The following is a 22,204-nucleotide window of genomic DNA, read 5'->3' as shown; positions in this document are numbered from 1 at the left end:
CTGGGAGACTCACTGACATAAATCTCTGCAGGAAGTCCTACAAGGGACAGCTGTACTGTGTACTAAGGCAGCACATGTCTGAGCTTCCTGTTAATTGGATAGACGAGGCTCGCCCCCTGGTGACGCCCTGAAGGGTGTCATGAGATGCACTTGTTAAGAGTCAGGGCCACACACAATTCCTCCATCCACCCAGGAAGGGTCCTGTGAAGAGGGGAAGGCATCCGTAACAACGGGAGGTGGTAGGACTGGCGTGAGAGTTAATTGTGCAATTAATTTCCAGCCCCACATGGATGCAGTCCCACCCACTACCTGGAGCCATAACACTGCCTTCCAGCGCTGAATTTCTGCAGTTAAGGACTGGGAGTGGGAAGTTACTGACCACATTCAACTCACAGTGGGCCAGGATGGCCTGATTAAAAAGTGACCACAGCTTCCTATGGCATTATTGTGGATGTCCATAGCATGGGTTCCAGCCCCTGCACACGCCCATTAGACCAGACCCACTTCCCTCCCCAAGGAAGGCAGCCAGGAAAGAGGAGGAACAGGGCTCTGCTGAGGGTCCAGGCTGAGGATGTGCACTGGTGTTCATTGCATTTCCTTTTAATGAACCTGTTGCTCTGCCTTGTCTAAACTGGGGCCCTTAAGTCACAGTCCACTCTGTCCACCATGACATCCATCTCACTGCAGTCATTGCCCTCCCCCCCCCGCCCACCCCCACCACCCCCTGCCAACCCTTGTGTAGGCTCAGCAAGGAGGTTCATGAGGTTTAACATCTCAAGCTCTCTATGATCTGAAGAGGATTCCTGAGGGTTAGTCCCAAGGTCCTGAACACATACCTTCAAGTTATAAAGTGAATCAATGATTATTTTATTTCAGTTGGTCTGATATGTCTGGCATTCTGTGTGTGTGTGTAAATAACAATATGAAAATCTGGAGTCTTCAGATCAAGCATGAAGTTCTAGGCCTGCATCTGAGTAGGGGACATGGAGTGACGTGAGGGCCTGGCACCATAGCCTTGAAGGACTCAGAGACTCTTGAGAATCCTCCTGGTCATGCCAACTCATCAGCATTCCCCTGTCTGACACCAAGCACTCAGAACTCAGACACTTCAAACCTATCCTCTCTCTTCTCTCCTCCTCTAGTAATGCCCTGGCCATCTCTCCTCTAGGAACATCCCTCTGCCTGTGGACACAACTCTCACACATTTAGAAGCGACCTCTCACTGCAGCCCTTGGAGTCTCTCACCCACAGCTGTGATGCAGTAGCTCCCCTGATTGGTTACTTCATGGGGACATCCCCCCAACAGGGCTCCTGGAACCTATATATGTAGCAGTTAACCACATGGAAGGACTGCACGCTCAAATCATTTCAGTTCCAATTCTGCCTCCAAAGCTGTGTGACTGTGGGCCCTCATACAGGCAGTAATATGTTTAATCAAACTCCTTAGTCCTAGACCCAACTGGACACCAAACAGATAAAAAGTTTCTTCCCAGTGAAAGACCTACACAGAATAAGAGAGAGAGACTTGGAAGGAACAGTTTCCAGAGAGAGGAAACCCCTGAAAAAGTGCCCTGCAAGCACAGAAGCAGGAGGACAGAGAGGACATCTATTCAGGCTGTTACCTGAGGGAGTCTGAGAAGGTCTCCACACTGTACTTGGACGTGAAGTAGCCTCCAAAGTTCACCCATCCCATGACACTGGAGACATTGACCACACGGCCCCCTCACCTTCCACACCAGGGGCAGCAGACTCAGGGTCACCTCCATCACCCCCTAATAGGTTTATGTACAGAATCTTCATGAAGTATCAGCCACTCATTCAGTGGGGGTGGACGTGGAGATGCTGGCATCATTCACCAGACCCCAGAGTCCTGGGAAGATTGAGGGTGAGAGGGCAACAGTGTGCTGGGCCCAGCAACGAGGACCCAGCTGTGATGCCAAATTCCTTCCAACCCAGGGAGGACTTTAGGAGACAGGTTGCAGGGGGAATGGCTGGAACAGAGACCACCATGATTCAGCTGGTTTGGGGAGATTAGACCCTGGACCCTGTGGCAGTGGGAGGACAGAAGCTGTGCCACCCTCCTGACTCAGTCTTTGCAGCACAGCCCACTGCCTGGTGACAAGAAACTAGCACCCCAGAGTTGATGAAAGCAAGGATGGACAAAAATGAAATAAGATGGGTCCATAGTCAGGAAGTCGGTGTGAGAAACTTCATAGTCTCCGTTGTCTTCCTGGACATTATAAATATCCCGTTACATATTCAGATTCTCAACAGCTTCAGGATGATGCTCAACAGCTAGGAAGAGGGAAAGAGAGGAAAACATAGAGAGATAATAAGGTAAGAGGGGATGAGAGAAAGAATATTGAATAAAAGGGAAAAAAAAGGTGAGTAAAGTCTGGGTGCAGGTTGGTTCAGTAAAATACACCTGAAATCCAGGTTTGGGGGAACATGTTGACAAGCCTGGTATTGACTTCTTGGACCTGGGCTTGAAACACTCTCATCAACACTAAACTACATTCCTGAAGGAATCTGAGGAATTCCTTCAACGGGAGTGTTTCAGAGGGAGGAAGACATGCCTGTATTAACCACCATCACCCAAACTGGAATTTACACTTTGTGCTAGGAAAATCCACCCTCCCTCCAACCATAGGAAGCCACTCAGGCCCCAGTTCCCTCCCTCAAGTGCTGATCAGTCCCCTCCAATCACAGGTGGCCCAGCTTCATGGAAACCTGTCTAGGAGAAACAAAGATGAATACCAAGAATTTAAAGATGTACCAACAGAACTCAGGGCAGAAGAGCAGGGTCAGGGCATTTGGGTACAGGGTGTTGGAATTGTTAACACACTAAATTAGACCCTCCCCTGCTCAGCAACAAGTCTGCCCTTGTAGGAATTTTCATCTTCCAGCCATATTTGACCAAATATTAATTTAATATACATGACTAGAGAGTAAGGAATTGGGTAGAAAGAAGTTTACCAAGACATCATTTATGTTGAATACAGTGAATAAAATGTGGGAAGCTGTAATATTCACACCATGAGTACTTTTTACTAAGTAGTGCTGTTCTAAAGAATACATTATTTTCCATTTATAGGAGAGCTAATGCCTATCCCTCTAAAACTCTTTCAAAAAATTGCAGAGGAAGGAACACTTCCAAACTCCTTCTATGAGGCCACCACCACCCTGACACCAAAACTAGACAAGATAACAATAATAAAAAAGAAAACTACAGGCCAATGTCAATGATGAACATAGATGAAAATATCAACAAAATTTTAGCAAACAGAATTCAGCAACACATCAAAAAGCTCATACACCATGATCAAGTTGGGTTTATTCCAGGGAATTAAGAATTCTTCAATATGTGCAAATTAATCAATGTGATACACTATATTAACAAATTGAAAGATAATGTTATAGCCACTAGTTCCAGGAAACAAACTCACTCAGAAGGACAATGCAGATAGTGGAGTGCAGTTTATTGCACCAGAGGGCCCAAGGCAGAGTCTCCTCTTAGCCAAGGACCTGGATTAGTTTCTGTGAAAACCTTATATACCCTAAGGGTACATGCTCAAACCCACCTCCCCGAATTCTCTGAAACTAGTCTGAACAAAGGAAAAGAAAGATACAATCAAAGTTAACCCGTGATTCATATGCCTTAAGCCTAGGTAGTTAACAGTGGACAATTATCAATAGGCCTGTGGTCATACCCCAATAAGCATAATATAATTTACGATTCTATTTGGTTACACAGATAATTAGGGTATTCTTTTAGGCGACGGAGAGTCTAGGTATGAGCCCTGGGACTCTTCCATGGGGGTTGGGTCTGGTTTTCCAGTTGGTATGTCGTTTCCATAGGTACTGGGCATATAGCTCAAAGTCCACAGTCTGGCCCAAGATGGAGTCCTGCTTTCAAGATGGACCCTGTTCTGTCTCTTTCCTCCTCATTCCCCTCTCCTGATGCTCTTAACTCATAGTATGAGCATCACTCATAGGGATATATTGCACCCTGGCTCTCTGACTGCCAGTTGGGAGAACGACACCAACCTTTGGGTTACAAAGTTCATAATACATTGTAAAATGCAGGGTCCACAAAGCATAACTATAACTATCAAGGCAACTGTAACAATGGTAAATATAGTTTCTTGCCAATTACCCTTCACCCAAGATATGACTGAAGTCCAGAAAGGAATGTTTTCATTTGACATTGCTTTTAGCTGGTTTTTCATGTCATCTAAAGCAGTTGATACATTGCCAGATTAATCAGGAATATATACACAACATTCAACTTCAATTATAGCACAGGTCCCTCCTCGAGCAGCTGTGAGCATGTCCAAAGCCATTCTATTTTGAATTACTGCTTTTCTCATTTGTATTTGCTCTTCATTTAAGGCTTGGATGGCTTTAGCACAATCTAGGAGGGCCTGTTTTGTGAAACTAGTCAAGGCCTCTACTTTATTTTATTTATTTATTTTTTAATGTTAATTAGAGGCTAATTACTTTACAATGTTGTGATGCTTTCCACCATACATTCACATGAATCAGCCATGGGTGTACATGTGTTCCCCATCCAGACCCTCCCTCCCACCTCCTTCCCCATCCCATCTCTCAGGGTCATCCCAGTGCACCAGCCCTGAGCACTGTGCCTCATGCATCGAACCTGGACTGGCAATCTATTTCACATATGATAATATACGTGATTCAATGCTATTCTCTCAAATCATCCCACCCTTGCCTTCTCCCACAGAGTCCAACAGCCTGTTCTTTACATCTGTGTTTCTTTTGCTGTCTTTCATATAGGGTCATCATTACCATCTTTCTAAATCCCATATATATGCGTTAGTATACTGTATTGCTGTTTTTCTTTCTGACTTACTTCACTCTGTCTAATAGGCTCCAATTTCATCCACCTCATTAGAACTGATTCAAATGCATTCTTTTCAATAGCTGAGTAATATTCCATTGTGTATATGTACCACAGCTTTCTTATCCATTCATCTGCCAATGAACATCTAAGTTGCTTCCATGTCCTGGCTATTGTAAACAGTGCTGCGATGAACATTGGGGTACATGTGTCTCTTTCAATTCTGGTTTCCTCGGTGTGTATGCCCAGCAGTGGGATTGCTGAGTCATAAGGCAGTTTTTAAGGAATCTCCACACTGTTCTCCATAGTAGCTGTACTAGTTTGCATTCCCACCAACAGTGTAAGAGGGTTCCCTTTTCTCCACACCCTCTCCAGCATTTATTGCTTGTAGACTTTTGGATCTCCTAGGCTCCATGTTACCTATCACCCTCTGTCATAATCCTCCCATACCACACTTGTTGCAGTGTGAGCGCATGCATGTAATGTACACACATCACAGGTCTGTCTTGCCTTCTTGGGGAACGGTCTTGTCCAAATAAAACTGAGGAGTTTCTCATGACACTTCAGGGTGACACTAGCAAACCATTTCTTGGGTAGGGTTACTTCTAAAATGACTCACCCCACATTTAAAGAGGGACATTATTTCTAACTTTAATTCCAAATTCTGAGATCAGCTCCCTACACAGAGCCGACCTCTCACCAATTAAACATTTAGGGATTCAACATTTATAAGTGTTTATATGGATGCGTGCATTTACATATATATCTGTGTGTATATGTATATGATCGTGTATTAAAGAGACAAGGAAAACTTCTGGGAAATTACCCCAAGTTCTATATTTGAGATGAAAAGTTGCCAGAAAACTGAAATAACAAGAAGCTCCCATGTAATTAATTTTAGTCCAGTATTTCTTACTTCTCACTCACAATGTACTTTGTTTCAAACCCAGAAAAAATTAATTTCATCATAAGGACTAGAACGGAGAAGGTAATGGCACCCCACTCCAGTACTCTTGCCTGGAAAATCCCATGGATGTAGGAGCCTGGTGGGCTTCAGTCCATGGGGTCGCTAAAGTTGGACACGACTGAGCGACTTCACTTTATTGTGCTTTCATGCATTGGAGAAGGAAATGGCAACCCACTCCAGTCTTCTTGCCTGGAGAATCCCAGGGACAGGAGAGCCTGGCAGGCTGCCGTCTATGGGGTTGCACAGAGTCGGACATGACTGAAGCGACTTAGCAGCAACAGCAAGGGCTAGAAATAGTTTTAGCAGAGAATATCACTGTATTATAGGTATGCATATTAAAATCACAGATATCTTTGTACTAGTCCAAGAATTTAATTTACAAACTGTTGAATTAAGCATGATTGCTTACTTTTGAATTTATGTACTAATATTTACTAAAATTCACTTGCTACTTGTTCATTTATTTTTGTCTTGAATGTAGACACACACTAAGTAGCAAATATCAAAAGTTTTAGAAGGTTCCAAGTTAGACCATTCAGCAGAAGTAGAGTGATTTTGTGGGATTCAGATAATTTTGTAGCAAGTGTTATCCCTCCTTTCTGCAATGATTGCTCTTCAACTCACTCTAGTGGCTATAGTGTGATGAGGGGGAAAAAATCAGCATTTTCAAAATAGCACTTGTTAAGGCCTCTGTGAAGTGATTGTATTGTTAAATGACAATTTATGAAAATTGTCATATTATATCTGGGGCACGTAAGTTAAACATTAGCCCACTATGGAAAAGTTTTACTATAAAACTGTCTTATGCTAGAAGCAATAAAGCCACGCATTGGTCATTCAAAAATTTATAAGTGAAGTGATAATACATGATTGTGGTGATTTGCAGAAGATGGGAGGAAGGAAGAAGGAAAGGAGGACTCTATGGTTGAACTTGTTGTTTAGTTGCTCGGTTGTGTCTGACTCTCTGTGACCCTATGTACTATAGCTTTCCAGGCCCCTTGGTCCATGACATTTCCCAGGCAAGAATACTGGAGTGGGTTGCCATTTCCTTCTCCAGGTGATCTTCCTGACCCAGGGATCGAACTCACGTCTTCTGCATTGGCAGGCGGATTCTTTACCTGAGCCATCAGGGCAGCTCATATGGTTGAACTAAACCTGGTTAATTGCCAGTGATTATTTATTGCAGTAACTTTTAAACTTTGTACTTATCCCGTTTTATTTGCCTTTAAAAAAGTGTTATCTATTATCACAAGAATGATGGTAGAATTCTGACCTTTGAATCAGACAGATATAGATTTTACAGAATCCAAATAGATGTCATTTAAATACTGTAAGACTTGTAGCACGACAGATAGGAAGAATATAAAAATCATTCAACCTAGAATATAACTAGGTATGACTCATTGGATCCAAACAATTAGTGAAGCAATGTGGATGAGGAGTGTAGGGTTAAATCATATGTGAAAATTAGGGCTCATACACTCTAATGCAAGGTCAATGGTTTGTGTGAGATCCCCTTATCTGGCATAGGAACATTAAAGAGACTTCTAGTAAGACTAGTGCCCCATCATTGTGAGAAAACTCATCCTAGACGTTGTTGAAATAAACTTCCAGACTCAAGATGGAGCCACTCCTGTCCGGAGTGTTACATCAGCAAACTTTCGTGTTTCTGTAAATGTTTCATGTGACCAGAAACACGGTGTATCCAATCAGACTATTCCATATATTGGGCCAGCTGTGCACTCTGGACTCATTTCCTTGTTCCTTGATCTTTCTAGATAAGGTCAGATATACAATCCTAATCAACCATGCCTTCTTTCCACGTTGGAACTTATAAAGTTTTGCAAAACTCGTTACCCAAAATACCTCAGGAAAGGTGTTCTGCTGTTTGTGAGGTACTGTATGCCCCCAATCCATGGCTTGATTTTCCCTGAATAAAGGGAATTAAACTCATCACTAAATTGTTTAATTTGTCATTTGACAATGTCTACCATGATAAATATTCTTATCCCACCCAAAGTGTCAAGTCTACATACAACCTCAGCTATCAAACAGGGCAATGGAAAATTACTTGGGAGGAAATAATTTCCTCCTTCACGGGTAAATGTCTGAGGGGATTTAGAGTTAAGTATAGAGGTGGTAAAATTAACCTGACTCTGAGTTTTTTCTATTTTGAGTTAAATTTGGAAATAGTCTATAGCTATCTAGTATTTTAAGTGCAGGCACAGCTCAGAGATACTTCAGCTTCGGTTCCAGACCACCACAACAAAGCGGGTATTGCAGTAAAGCAAACATATGAATTTTGGGGTTTCCTAGTGCATAATGGCACCCCACTCCAGTACTCTTGCCTGGAAAATCCCATGGACGAAGGAGCCTGTTAGGTTGCAGTCCATGGGGTTGCTAAGAGTCGGACACGACTGAGTGACTTAACTTTCACTTCTCACTTTCCTGCACTGGAGAAGGAAGTGGCAGCCCACTCCAGTGTTCTTGCCTGGAGAATCCCAGGGACGGGGGAGCCTGGTGGGCTGCCGTCTATGGGGTCGCACAGAGTCGGACACGACTGAAGTGCCTTAGCAGCAGCAGCAGTGCATATAAAAGTTAAGTTTACACTATGCTGTAGTCTGTTAACTGTGCAATAGCATGAAGTCTATAAAACAATGTACATACCTTAATTTTAAAATAATTTACTGCTAACGATCATGTGAACCTTCAATAAGTGGTAGTAGTAACATCAAAGATCACTGCTCACAGATCACCATAACAAATACAATAGTAATAAAACTAAATAAATAATGTGACACATTACTTACGTGTCACATTAAGTGAGCAAATGCTGTTGGAAAATGGCGTTGATAGACTTGCTTGACACATGATGCCACAATCTTTTCTTTCCCCCAGAAAAGAGCTCAGCTTTTGTTAAAAATGTTACTAGAAATGTTTAATCAAACAGACGGAAGTCCTAGTGGGAAGCTGCTGTATACCACAGGGAGCTCAGCCCAGTGCTCTGTGATGACCTAGAGGGCTTGGATGGAGGCTTGGGGGGTGGGAAGGAGGCTCAAGAGGAAGGCAATGTATATATACATATAGCTGATTCACGTTGTCGTACAGCAGAAAGCAACAACATTATGAAGCAATTATATTCCAATTAAAAATAAAAGACCAAGGCCCATGTCATCATCAGACTCTTCAGATTCTTCTCTCTTGGCTTCTACTTTTTTTTTAATTTTTCAAATTTAATTTTTAATTTTCTTAGTTATCAAATAGAGCACACTTACTAGAGCATGCACATAGCATGAATGTGCTGCTAAACAGTTTATCATCAAACATCCATGTAACCACCAGCCAGTCTGAGAAGTGGAATATTGCTTGGACCCTAGAAGTCACCCTCATTTCTCCTATGACTATCTTTCCCCCAAAGAATAACCATTACCCTGACTCCTATGATAACTATTCTTTGTATTTCATTATAGCTTTTCAGCTTATTTATGAATCCTTAAATACCGTAGATAGTTATGAAGACTCTTTTCAGATATATTTAAGTGGAATTATACAGCATAGATTTTTTCATGCTCTGTATTCTGTCTGCGAGAGTCATCCTTGTGGCAGTGTATAGCTGTGGTTTATTTATTTATTTTCAAGGAGTTGAATTGCCAGCTTAGAGGGAAGGCAAGGCTGTTTCCCACAGTGCTTGTGGTCTATCTGTCCCCAGCAGTATATAAGAATTCCAGCTTTTGCACATCCTCATCTTCTCTGCGGAGAAGGCAATGGCATCCCACTCCTGTACTCTTGCCTGGAGAATCCCAGGGACGGCGGTGCCAGGTGGGCTGCCGTCTATGGAGTCTCACAGAATCGGACACGACTGAAGCGACTTAGCAGCAGCAGTAGCAGCATCTTCTCTGAGTGTTTTCCATCTTTTTCACTTTACCTTTTCTGATGGGTGACTAGAATATCATATTGTGTCCACGTTGTATTCCCCTGATTAATGAGGCTTAAATTCTCTTATATGTTTATAAAAAACGGGGGCAACAGTGGTGGAGGGGGCAGGATCTCTGCTGGCGTAGCATCAGCTGCTGGGGCAGGTCCACCAACCCTACATTGCAGGTGAGGCTCCCAACGCTGACATTGGCCCAGTGCTTTAATGAAGACAGTGATCTTATCATCATGGAGAGACAGATACCAAAGTGCAGGCGAGTGCTAGGTGGGGGCTGCCAGGTTCAGGGCTAGTTTGCTGGAGAGAGTGAGGGCCAATCCCAACATGTCCTTAGCTTCCTTGGAAGAAAGGACGGAGCACCTTAGCAGTATCTAAGGAAAGCACCACAAATCTTCAATGTGTAAAAAAACTTAGTGTCTGCAAGCTTCACTTTAAAGTGAAGCACAATAAAACAAGGTTTTCCTGTACTTAAAACAAGGAAGAGAATTTGGTATATTAAGGGACAAATAGACTAACAGATTTGCCTTATAATTACATTTTTTCCTCTCTCTATATATATTTTGATGTGGGCCATTTTTAAAGTCTTTCTTGAATTTGTTACAATATTGTTTCTGTTGTTTATGTCCTGGTCTTTTGGCTGAGAGGCATGGGGATCTTAGGTCCCCAACAAAGGTTTGAAACCACACCCCCTGCATTGGAAGGTGAAGTCTTAACCACTGGACCATCAGGAAGGTACCTCGATTTTAAAATGCAAAATGAGTATTAGCTTTGTGATTTTAGATAAGAGAAAATTGTGCTAAATTCATAAACCATATTAGAAAGTTTAAGATAACTTGATTTTGCCATATTTGTATGTTGTTATTTGATTTATAAAGCTTATTATTTGAGGTTTATTTATCACACAATTGATGTATTTTCAAAGAAAATTAAATACATTAAACTTACAAATGTACTTCAAATTTTTGAAGGGAGTTTAATTAGCAAACCAACTATTAACCCAGCCTCCCCTTGAAAACTGAAAACACTTGCTAAATTTTATCGATGCAAAAGATCTGTAAAATGAACCAGTTGGTAAAGAAAAAACCATGAACTATACAATCCATGGAATTCTCCAGACCAGAATACTGGAGTGGGTAGCCATTCCCTTCTCCAGGGAATCTTCCCAACCCAGGGATTGAACCCAGGTTTCCCCCATTGCAGGCAGATTCTTTGTCAGCTGAGCCACAAGGGAAGCCCAAGGATACTGGAGTGGGCAGACTATCCCTTCTCCAGGGGGTCCTTCTGACCCACGAATTGAACCAGGGTCTCCTGCATTGTAGGTGGATTCTTTATCAACTGATCTATCAAGGAAGCCTATTCTTAGTTACAACTTCAGTAAATTAAATATTAATTTTAATAATCAAAGTAGCCTCAGAAAATCTTTCCTCTCAGTAATGTCTTGCTCAAGGATACACACTTACTCACATGCACACACACAAAACCTAGTTTAGTACTTATCATTACACAAAGGGCTTTGAGTCCCAGGAATCCTGCGTACTGACCTAATTCTCAAATGAAACAAGGCATTCAAATTGCTCTAGAAAAATAAGCAATAGATGAGAACCCTCACTTTAAAAAGGAGAAAGCATCAGTATACATATGAAAAGAGACTTAATCTCAGTGGTTAAAGACATGCCAAGTAAAACAAGAATGACTTTGCAATAATCTAGTGTTTTGTTTGCGCTTTCCAGGTGGCACTGAGGTAAATTCACCCATTCCAGTCCATTTTAGTTTGCTGATTCCTAAAATGTCAATGTTCACTCTTGCCATCTCCTGTTTGACCACTTCCAATTTGCTTGATTCATGGACCTAACATTCCAGGTTCCTATGCAATATTGCTCTTTACAGCATCGGACTTTACTTCCATCACCAGTCACATCCACAACTGGGTGTTGTTTTTGCTTTGGCTCCATCTCTTCATTCTTTCTGGAGTTATTTCTCCACTGATCTCCAGTAGCATACTGGGCACCTACCGACCTGGGGAGTTCATCTTTCAGTGTCCTATCTTTTGCCTTTTCATACTGTTCATAGGGTTCTCAAGGCAAGAATACTGAAGTGGTTTGCCATTCCCTTCTCCAGTGGACCATATTTTGTCAGAACTCTCCACCATGACCCATCCATCTTGGGGGGCCATACCCAACCTTGGGCATGGCTCATAGTTTCATTGACTTAGACAAGGCTGTGGTCCATGTGATCACATTGGTTAGTTTTCTGTGATTGTGGTTTTCAGTCTGTCTGCCCTCTGATGGAGAAGGATAAGAGCTTAAGGAAGCTTCCTGATGGGGGAGACTGACTGAGGGGGAAACTGGGTCCTGTTCTGGTGGGCAGGGCCATGCTCAATAAATCTTTAATCCAATTTTCTGTTCCTGGGTGGGTCTGTGTTCCCTTCCTGTTATTTCAGTTCACTTCAGTTCAGTCCCTCAGTTGTGTCCGACTATTTGCGACCCCATGAATCACAGCACGCCAGGACTCCCTGTCCATCACCAACTCCCAGAGTTCACTCAGACTCACGTCCATTGAGTCAGTGATGCCATCCAGCAATCTCATCCTCTGTCGGCCCCTTCTCCTCATGCCCCCAATCCCTCCCAGGATCAGAGTCTTTTCCAATGAGTCAACTCTTTGCATGAGGTGGCCAAAGTACTAGAGCTTCAGCTTCAGCATCATTCCCTCCAAAGAAATCCCAGGGCTGATCTCCTTCAGAATGGACTGGTTGGATCTCCTTGCAGTCCAAGAGACTCTCAAGAGTCCTCTCCAACACCATAGTTCAAAATCATCAATTCTTCGGCGCTCAGCTTTCTTCACAGTCCAACTCTCACATCCATACATGACTACTGGAAAAACCATAGCCTTGAATAGATGGAACTTAGTCAGCAAAGTAATGTCTCTGCTTTTGAATATGCTATCTAGGTTGGTCGTAACTTTCCTTCCAAGGAGTAAGCACCTTTTAATTTCATGGCTGCAGTCACCATCTGCAGTGATTTTGGAGCTCAAAAATATAAACTCTGACACTGTTTCCACTGTTTCCCCATCTATTTCCCATGAAGTGATGGGACCAGATGCCATGATCTTCGTTTCTGTATGCTGAGCTTAAGCCACCTTTTTCACTCTCCTCTTTCACTTTCACCAAGAGGCTTCTAGTTCATCTTCACTTTCTGCCATAAGGGTGGTGTCATCTGCATATCTGAGGTGATTGATATTTCTCCTGGCAATCTTGATTCCAGCTTGTGTTTCTTCCAGTCCAGCGTTTCTCATGATGTACCTTACATAGACGTTAAATAACCAGGGTGACAATATACAGCCTTGGTGTGCTCTTTTACCTATTTGGAACCAGTATTTTGTTCCATGTCCAGTTCTAACTGTTGCTTCCTGACCTGCATACAGATTTCTCAAGAGGCAGGTCAGGTGGTCTGGTATTCCCATCTCTTGAACAATTTTCCACAGTTTATTGTGATACACACAGTCAAAGGCTGTGGCATAGTCAATAAAGCAGAAGTAGATGTTTTTCTGGAACTCTCTTGCTTTTTCCATGATCCAGCGGATGTTGGCAATTTGATCTCTGGTTCCTCTGCCTTTTCTAAAACCAGCTTGCACATCTGGAAGTTCATGGTTGATGTATTGCTGAAGCCTGGCTTGGAGAATTTTGAGTATTACTTTACTAGCGTGTGAGATGAGTGCAATTGTGTGGTAGTTTGAGCATTCTTTGGCATTGCCTTTCTTTGGGATTGGAATGAAAATTGACCTTTTCCAGTCCTGAGTTTCCCAAATTTGCTGGCATATTGAGTGCAGCACTTTCACAGCATCATCTTTCAGGATTTGAAACAGCTCAACTGGAATTCCATCACCTCCACTAGCTTTGCTCATAGTGATGCCTTCTAAGGCCCACTTGACTTCACATTCCAGGATGTCTGGCTCTAGGTGAGTGATCACACCATCGTTATTATCCGGGTCATGAAGATCCTTTTTGTACAGTTTTTCTGTGTATTCTTGCCACCTCTTCTTAATAGCTTCTGCTTCTGTTAGGTCCAGACCATTTCTGTCCTTTATTGAGCCCATCTTTGCATGAAATGTTCCCTTGGTATCTCAAATTTTCTTGAAGAGATCTCTAGTCTTTCCCATTCTGTTCTTTTCCTCTATTTCTTTGCATTGATCACTGAGGAAGGCTTTCTTATCTCTTCTTGCTATTCTTTGGAATTCTGCATTCAGATGCTTATGTCTTTCCTTTTTTCCTTTGCTTATCACTTCTCTTCTTTTCACAGCTATTTGTAAGGCCTCCCCAGACAGCCATTTTCCTTTTTTCATTTCTTTTCCATGGGGATGGTCTTGATACCTGTCTCCTGTACAATATCATGAACCTCAGTCATAGTTCATCAGGCACTCTATCTATCAGATCTAGTCCCTTAAATCTATTTCTCACTTCCACTGTATAATCATAAGGGATTTGATTTAGGTCATACCTGAATGGTCTAGTGGTTTTCCATACTTTCTTCAATTTAAGTCTGAATTTGGCAATAAGGAGTTCATGATCTGAGCCACAGTCAGCTCCTGGTCTTGTTTTTGTTGACTATATAGAGCTTCTCCATTTTGGCTGTAAAAAAAATAATCAATCTGATATCTGTGTTGACCGTCTGGTAATGTCCATGTGTAGAGTCTTCTCTTGTGTTGTTGGAAGAGGGTGTTTGCTATGACCAGTGCATTTTCTTGGCAAAACTCTATTAGTCTTTGCCTTGCTTCATTCCACATTCCAAGGCCAAATATGCTTGTTACTCCAGGTGTTTCTTGACTTCCTACTTTTGCATTCCAGTCCCCTATAATGAAAAGGACATCTTTTTTGGGTGTTAGTTCTAAAAGGTCTTGTAGGTCTTGATTGAACCGTTCAACTTCAGCTTCTTCAGCGTTATTGGTTGGGGCATAAACTTGGATTACTGTGATATTGAATAGTTCGCCTTGGAAACGAACAGAGATCATTCTGTTGTTTTTGAGATTGCATCCAAGTAGTACATTTCTGACTCTTTTGTTGACCATGATGGCTACTCCGTTTCTTCTGAGGGATTCCTGCCTGCAGTAGTAGATATAATGGTAATCTGAGTTAAATTCACCCATTCTAGTCCATTTTAGTTCGCTGATTCCTAGAATGTCGACGTTCACTCTTGCCATCTCTAGACATTACTTTGCCGACTAAGGTCCATCTAGTCAAGGCTATGGTTTTTCCTGTGGTCATGTATGGATGTGAGAGTTGGACTGTGAAGAAGGTTGAGCCCTGAAGAATTGATGCTTTTGAACTGTGGTGTTGGAGAAGACTCTTGAGAGTCCCTTGGACTGCAAGGAGATCCCACCAGTCCATTCTGAAGGAGATCAGCCCTGGGATTTCTTTGGAAGGAATTTGCTAAAGCTGAAACTCAAATACTTTTGCCACCTCATGCGAAGCGTTGACTCATTGGAAAAGACTCTGATGCTGGGAGGGACTGGAGGCAGGAGGAGAAGGGGACGACCAAGGATGAGATGGCTGGATGGCATCACGGACTCGATGGATGTGAGTCTGAGTGAACTCCGGGAGTTGGTGATGGACAGGGAGGCCTGGCGTGCTGCAATTCATGGGGTTGCAAAGAGTCGGACACAACTGAGTGACTGAACTGAACTGAACTGATGGGAAATAGATGGGGAAACAGTGCAAACAGTTGCAGACTTTATTTTGGGGGGCTCCAAAATCACTGCAGATGGTGACTGCAGCCATGAAATTAAAAGACTCCTTGGAAGGAAAGCTATGATCAACCTAGATACCATATTCAAAAGCAGAGACATTACTTTGCCGACTAAGGTCTGTCTAGTCAAGGCTATGTTTTTTCCAATAGTCATGTATGGATGTGAGAGTTGGACTGTGAAGAAGGCTGAGTGTCAAAGAATTGATGCTTTTGAACTGTGGTGTTGGAGAAGACTCATGAGAGTCCCTTGGACTGTAAGGAGATCTAACCAGTCCATTCTGAAGGAGATCAGCCCTCAGATTTCTTTGGAAGGAATGATGCTAAAGCTGAAACTCCAGTACTTTGACCACCTCATATGAAGAGCTGACTCATTGGAAAAGACTCTGATGCTGGGAGGGATTAGGGGCAGGAGGAGAATGGGACAACCGAGGATGAGATGGCTGGATGGAATCACTGACTCAATGGATGTGAGTCTGAGTGAACTCTGGGAGTTGGTGATGGACAGGGAGGCCTGGGGTGCTGCAATTCATGGGGTTGCAATGAGTCGGACACGACTGAGTGACTGAACTGAACTGAATGAATGCATTTCTGACTCTTTTGTTGACTATGAGGGCTACTCCATTTCTTCTAAAAGAGTTTTGCCCAATATAGTAGATACAATGATCATCTGAGTTAAATTCACTCATTCCAGTCCATTTTAGTTCATTGATTCCTAAAATGTGGATGTTTACTCTTGCCATCTCCTTTTGACCACTTTCAATTTACCTTGATTCATGGATCTAACATTCCAGGTTCCTATGCAATATTGTTCTTTACAGCATCAGACTTTACTTCCATCACCAGTCACATCCACAACTGGGTGTTGTTTTTGCTTTGGCTCTGTCTCTTCATTCTTTATGGAATTATTTCTGCACTCTTCTCCAGTAGTATACTGGGCACCTACTGAACTGGGGAGTTCATCTATCTTTTTGCCTTCTCATACTGTTTATGGGGTTCTCAAGGCGAGAATACTGAAGAGGTTTTCCATTCCCTTTCTTCAGTGGACCACATTTTGTCAGAAATCTCCAGCATGACCTGTCTGTCTGGGTGGCCCTACATGGGCATGCCTCATAGTTTCATCGTTAGAGAAGGTTGTGGCCCATGGGATCAGTTTGATTAGTTTTCTGTGATTGTGGTTTTCATTCTGTTTGCCCTCTTAGAGATGAAGATAAGAAGCTTATGGAAAAAAAAAAAAGAAGCTTATGGAAGCCTCCTGATGGGAGACTCTGACTGAGGGGGAACCTGGGTCTTGTTCTGATGGGTGGGGCCATGCCCAGTAAGTCTTTAATCCAATATTCTGTTGATGGGCGAGGCTCTGTTTCCTCCCTCTTGTTTGACTTGAGACCAAAGTATGGTGGAGGTAATGAAGTTAATGGCAACCTCCTTCAAAAGGTCCCATGCATGCACTGCTGCAGTCAGCGCCCCCGACCTTGCAGCATGCCACAGCCGACCTACACCTCTGCCACAGCCTCCTAGACACTTACAGACAAGTCTCGTTCAGCATCTTGTGGGCTCTCTGCTCTTTTCTCCTGGGTCCTTGTGTGCATAAGGTCTGTGTATGTTCTGGTGGCACTTTGTAATCATTAGCTCTGGGCTTAAAGAAAACAATTTTCATGTGACTAAGACAAAACACTGTAGAAAAAAAATGTTTGTCTTCTTTTCCTTCTTGAGAACCCTAGATTTCTTATCAACCCAGCTAAATATTAACTCTCTCACCATGATACTAAAGACATCGACCACACAGCCCCTCACCTTCTGCATGAAGGGCAAAAGACTCAGGGTCATGTCAATCATCCCCAACAGGTTCATGTCCAGAATCTTCACGAAGTCCCATTTGAACAGCCACTGGTTGGGTGCAGTTGGCGTGGAAATGCTGGTATTATTCAACAGATTCCAGAGTCTTGGGAAGAGTGAAGGATGAGAGGGCAACACTGTGCTGGGCCCAGGAGAGAGCACCCAGTCTTGGTGCAAAGTCACCTTCCAACCCAGAGAGGACTTTAGGAGAGAGGCTGAAGAGGGAGCAGCTAAAGCAGAGACCCTCAGGCTCCTGAGGGTTTGGGGAGAGCAGTCCCTGTGAGCAGTCGGAAGACAGAAGATGTGCCTCCCTCCTGACTCTGTCTTCAAGGCCCAGCCCACTGCCTGGTGACAAGGGGCAAGAACCCCAAATAGGATGAAAGTAGGGGATGAAGATGAGGAAATCTAGTGAGTCGATAATCTGACACTTAGAGGGTGATGTTCTGGCTTTTCACAGTTCATGTTGTCTTTGCAGTCCTGATAAATATTCCCTTGCATTTTCAGATTATCTGAAACCTTCAGGACTGAGTGCACAACATGTAATATGAGGGAAAGAGAGGAAAACAGAGAGAGACAATGAAGAAGGGAAAGAAAAGAAATCGTGGGTAAAAGACAGAAACAAAAAGATGAGTAAAGGCTGAGTGCAGATTGGTTTGGTAGAACATACCTGACATCTCAGGTTTGGGGAACTTGTTGATAGGTGTTATTCACCTCTAGGCCTGGCCTTGAAACCACCACATAAAAACTGGTCTTACTCCTATAGGAATCTGGGGATTTAAGCATAGTCTGTCAGGGGCACACACTTGCCTCTATTAACCTGCCTCCCCCAAAATTGATTTATACTTTGCCCTAGAAAAATCCACCCTCTCCTCCCACCCACAGAAGGCCACTCTGCCCCTTTACCCACAGTTCACAGGTCACCCAGATTCATGGAACCTGTTTGTGAGACACAAAGACAAATACCAAGAGCTTAAAGACCAATCAACTAACAGAATTCAGAGTCAAGAGCAGAGTCATGGGAGTTGGGTACAAGCTGTTTGAATTATTAGCACACAGATGTAGTCTGCCTGCTGCTCAGTTCCAACCCTGCACTTGAAGGAATGTATATAATGTATATCCTCCCACCATATTTGACCAAACACCAAGTTAATACCTGTGATTAAAGTGTAGGGAAGTGGTTAGAAAGTTTACCATGATATTATTTATGTTGAATACAGTGAATCTAGGAACCAATTACATTTATTGCATGACATACTTGTGACTAAGCAATGCTATTCTAAAGTGTATAATATTCTTAATCATTATTTACTTTGTTTTGAAGAAATTTTTGTGTGTGTAAAATGTTTACCTTCTCCGTGGAAAATTAGACTACACATTATAGGCAGAATGTAACATGAATGTGAAAAACGTTATCAGTTCATATCTGTCGTGGTGTGATTGGTGTGACTGTAGGTTTTAATCTGTGTACTTTTCCCATTTTCCACAATAATCATATTTTACATGTATTCTAGAATGAAAGAAATTATAGTTCTTTCTTACTCTCTTATGATATGTAAACACTGCAGTAAAACACAAACATATACACACAAAGAGAAAAACAAAAAGAGAGAAAGTGACCCCCTAGTAGTTTTCTGACCTTCTTTAATGAAGGCTTGAGAGCTGAATGTCATCACTGAAATTGGGTGACACTGAGCCCCAAGTAGGATGACTATGGGTCACCAGCAATATCATGATCAAGGGCTGAGAACACACCCCAGCTCCAGCCCTGCCCCCAGCCAGCCATGCACCTTCCAAATAGAATCTCCTCCAGGAAGTCTGCCCTGATCACCCTGCTGACACAGCTTCAAGAAACTCATACCTTCTGCTGAGAGGAGGGCATGCCAGACAGGAAGTCTGCAAGGCACGTTCTCATCACGGAAAACTCTCCCCCAGACTACAGCGCCTCCAGGGCAGAAGGTGGTGGTGGGGGATGGAAGAGGCCCCTCTGTTCAACTGAGTGAGGTGAAGAAGGCAGGTAGGACTTCACATCCTGCGAAACATCTTGGAATCTTCTCCCGCAAGCTGTCAAGTGGACTCCCCTTCACAGAGACAGGAACCATTTGTCCCCCACACACTCGTTCACCCACGGGGCTACTGCAGCATTGCTCTCTGTCTTTGTAATGTGGTAGATTCCTTTCTCTGGTCTGCCTGATGTCTGGTTCCTTAGCTGCTCGACCCCAGACTCCATCAGACATGCTGCCAGGATCCTCAAGCCTCGCAGGTCCAATGCCTGGCCAGCAGGTTCCTGAAGCCTGAGTCACAGCCCATGATGAAGACGAACTTGTCCTGGAATTGGCTCACCATCTGCCTCTCCTGGTACCAGGGCAGGTATCACAGGCCATCAACACCACCAGGTTCAGCCACATGGCTTTGCAGGGGTCAGACACCCAGAGACTGGGGTGAAACTAGAATCTGGCTAGTGTTCAGACAGGAGGCATTAAGAACACATATGATGTTGGTTGGCCAGTCAGGCTCCAGGCCATCTGGCATGGAGTCCTCAGGCTTATCCTGTTCATTCTCTTTGGTGACTACTATTAATATAAATTCTGGCCCCAACACATATTTTTTCTTTTTTAAATACACTTGACCCATTTCTACCAGATGACTTTGCACTTGCAAAACAACCCTTTAAGGATGACAGTAGTTTACCCAATCTCATTTTCCTGGTTTTCCTACACTCTCCTCCCCACCTCTACTCCCACACATATAGAACCTTTACATCCCATGTTTCATGGATCACAACCATCTTCTTACATTTCCTTTATTTACCTCTGGGACCTGGATCTCCTCATTCTTATAAAAGGAACACAGTGAAATCAAGTCACCTGACTTCAAACCCAGCTCTGCTACAAACTAGCTGTGGGACCTTGGGCAGCTGGCTTAGCCTCTGACCTGTTTTCCTCCTCTGGCTCAGATCACAGAATTCCCTCCTGAAAGTCTAAGTCCCCTCAGCCTCTCTAGGAATAGAAGGAGAAGGCAAAAGAGAATAAGGTCTCTCCTGATAACAGTGGTTCTTTGAACCAGAAAGATGTTCAGAAGAGCAGTTGGAGTGTCTGAGGCAAAGAGGGGGACTTGAAGAGAATGAGGGGACACAGGCAATGGTGAGATTTCTCAGATGCTGGGATGGGTGTTTGCAGGACTCACAGAAAGCCACTCCAACAGTTTGAGAGGGTAACAGGCTAGAGGGCAAGGGGTCTCCAAATGGAGGAAATAGGCTGCAAGTGTCAGACATTTTTAATCTATCTCTTCAATGGCAGGAGGAGACAAACTAGTGTTATATTTTTTCCCCTTCTCTATAGAAATTTAAAAAGAAGTTTCTCTTAAAATTCTGTTGCCATAATGACACCTGGTTCCACCTGAACTTAACTTTTCTTGTCTTGAGCTAACCAATGCATTTTTCTTATGGAAATGTTTGTCTTAAGCCATGTTAACATACTATGTATTTACCCTCAACTCTGTCTTCAAGTCGGTTAACCCAAAAGGCTCAGAACTGACTTGACAAGCCCGTATGTTATACTGATACCTTGTTCTCCTAATCTATGTTAATGAAACTATATATTTATATGGAAACCTACCTTTCTTCAAAAATATTGTCAACCATTTTTTGCCCCTGGATGACTCACCTGGTGCCATTCTTTGAGTTTTGAGACATTTCCTTTCTTTAATTAGCAGATTGCTAGTATCTATATATGGAGAAGGCACTGGCACGCCACTCCAGTACTCCAGCCTGGAAAATCCCATGGATGGAAGAGCCTGGTAGGCTGCAGTTCATGGGGTCGCTAAGAGTCGGACACGACTGAGCAACTTCACTTTCACTTTTCACTTTCATGCATTGGAGAAGGAAATGACAACCCACTCTAGTGTTCTTGCCTGGAGAATCCCAGGGACGGTTGAGTCTGGTGGGCTGCCATCTATGGGGTCACATAGAGTCGGACATGACTGAAGTGACTTAGCAGCAGCAGCAGCAGTAGTATCTATGTAACATCTAGCTAAAGACTAGCAGTGGGGCACTCTTTCTACCCCCTTCTGATGTCTATGTCAGAAGCTTTCTCTATCTCTTTTATACTTTAATAAATCTTTATTACACAATAGCTCTGAGAGATCAAGCCTTGTCATTTCTCAGATGCTGGGATGGGTATTGGCAGGACTCACACATAACTGCTCCAACAGTTTGAGAGAGAAACAGGCTAGAGGGCAAGGGGTCTCCAAATGGAGGAAATAGGCTGCAAGTGTCAGACTTTTTTATCTCTCTCTTCAATGGCAGGAGGAGACAAACTAGTGTTATATTTTTTCCCCTTCTCTATAGAAATTTAAAAAGAAGTTTCTCTTAAAATTCTGTTGCCATAATGACACCTGGTTCCACCTGAACTTAACTTTTCTTAAGTCTTGAGCTAACCAATGCATTTTTCTAAATTGGGGGCACAAGTGACCTTTTCCCCCAAGGAAAGACCCACTCTTCAAGTGGGCTCAACCACCTATTTACTCTTCCTCTTGGTAACCACTCAAGATGAATAGAGGTTACACAATCTCCTGGAAGGAAAACCGGATGGGCTCAACATATTCCCTGAGGTCTGGGCAGCAGACAACACTCCCAGGCTTGCAAAACAAGTCCCAGTGGTAATAAAACTCAAACCCGGTACAATTATGTCAGCACCCGCCTTGGGCCTGCCAGACCTTGTTAAGCTGTTTACTCTTTATGTGACTGAAAAGGACAAGGTGGCTATGAGTGTGTTGTCCCAGACTATGGGGACATGGGACAGACCCGTGAATTATCTCCCAAAATGGGTGAACAGTGTTGCCACTGGGCGGCTGAGATGCTTACAGGCAGTTTC

The 22,204-nt window shown here is 43.2% G+C and overlaps 1 pseudogene; it reads right to left on the bottom strand.

Moving 5' to 3' along the window:
• Nucleotides 1–1,618: 1,618 nt before the first annotated feature.
• LOC138078658 (retinol dehydrogenase 16-like) lies at nt 1,619–19,738 on the bottom strand (annotated as a pseudogene).
• Nucleotides 19,739–22,204: the final 2,466 nt, after the last annotated feature.

Source organism: Capricornis sumatraensis, chromosome 4, assembly GCF_032405125.1.
Source record: "Capricornis sumatraensis isolate serow.1 chromosome 4, serow.2, whole genome shotgun sequence".
In the NCBI taxonomy this organism is placed as follows: Eukaryota; Metazoa; Chordata; class Mammalia; order Artiodactyla; family Bovidae; genus Capricornis; species Capricornis sumatraensis.
The sequence above is the reverse complement of the archived record's forward strand: the minus strand, read 5'-3'. Positions and strand labels throughout refer to the sequence as shown.